Source organism: Otolemur garnettii, unplaced genomic scaffold (genome assembly GCF_000181295.1).
Source record: "Otolemur garnettii isolate 467f Iridium unplaced genomic scaffold, OtoGar3 scaffold00266, whole genome shotgun sequence".
Classification (NCBI taxonomy): Eukaryota; Metazoa; Chordata; class Mammalia; order Primates; family Galagidae; genus Otolemur; species Otolemur garnettii.
The window spans coordinates 739,877-741,554 of NW_003852661.1; positions in this window are offsets into that span (position 1 = coordinate 739,877).

A 1,678-nucleotide genomic window follows, 5' to 3' on the forward strand; every position below is an offset into this window, starting at 1 on the left:
CAGAGTGTTAGAATTACAGGTGTGAGCCACCATACCCGGCCTTGATTTCTTAATAAAATGATTGTAAAAGGAGAAAATACACTAAGTAAACAAAACCTTTCTTACTTACCCTTAATTAAGTTTAAAATATTAAACCATCTGCCAGTCTTTCTCTCTTTGTACCTGAGTCAGTGGCTGAAGGGAAATGGAAATTCAAGTAGACAGGAAAAGGACCTTATTTATAGTAAACAACTTAAAAATAATCTCTATTTTATAGAATATGTCTTAAATCTGTCTGTCAGGGACTTTCTTGGCATGGATCTCCTTATGCCCTGCAAAGATCTCCAAACACTACCTTGTCAAACAGATTTATCATAGAACTTGTCTCTAAGCTAATCAATATAAATCAGATTGAAAATTCCCAGAAAAGGTAAATCCACAAAGTCACAACTGGCTCACTAGTTTCCAGGAACTCTCCTTATTGCAGAAATGTGCTGGTATCCATTATCCCTTTAGCCTGGGCCATTTATGGCTCTCATTCTGCACGTACTAATGGCAGGTGCATATTTCCCCCCAATAGCCTGTTCAAGCACCAGAGACTTAGTGCCCATTTGTTACATATAATATAGTAGGAAGAAACTGAGATTCAGAGAGTTTAACATTCAAAGACATCACTTCAGACAGAGCCCAAACTTAAATCCATTTTCTTAGACTCCAGGTGCTTTTATTTTATTTTTTAAAATATCATTTTCTGTGGCTATTCTAGGAAGATTATGTTATTTCTGCAGGAGCTGAATCAGAGATATAAGTCACTTGCCTCACATCATATAGATGATAATGGTACAAGCTAAGCTAGAAATCAGATCTTCTGACCTAAATCCAGGGCATTTTCCAGTGCAAAAGGCTACAATCTGATTATGCTGATTAAACAATGCTTTTTCCCTTTCTTAAGATCCAATCACATTTCCTTGACTGTGTTACTATATCTTTAAGCCTTGTATATGAAATATACATTCCTCTGATAATTGCTTGAATTACTCAAAATTGAACAGTTCAATTTTTTTCTCCATTATATCCAGAGGCTCTAAAACATTGTGCTAACTGCTTGTGAATATTTAAAACTTTTCAATCTTTTTTGCTGCAAATCAAGGCAGTTTTAGGCTTTGAAGGATGCCAATGGGGAAATCCATGCTCATTTATATCCTGTATTGATACTGCTCTAAAAAGTCACCAAAGGTATAGAGATTTGGAAAAATTCTTTCTGTAACCAAGGTATCTTAATTACTCAGATGTCAGACACTGAGACAGAGAATTTAGAAGTGAATAATCTTATGTTGTAAAGGATACAGTGTTGAGTTTAATTTTCTGATCTTGTTTCAATTTTCACCTTACCTTGAAGAAGAATGGGCTGCTTTTCTACTTGGGATGGCAGAGTTTCCATGAGTTATCTGAAATACTATCTTGTGTCTGGTAGGTAGGAGAATTATTTTCTTGAATTCTTTTATGAAACAGGCCTCATACTTGAGGGTTTCTGGGAGCTATGAGGCTGAGAGTTTAAGCAACTATCTTAAATCAAATTCTAATATATTTAGTTAAACAAAACTTTATTTCTAATCAAGGCATCTTTGTTTGAAATAACGAAGGAAAAAGGCTTAGGATTATATTATGCTCTCTCTCTCTCTCTCACCTATGTTATTTT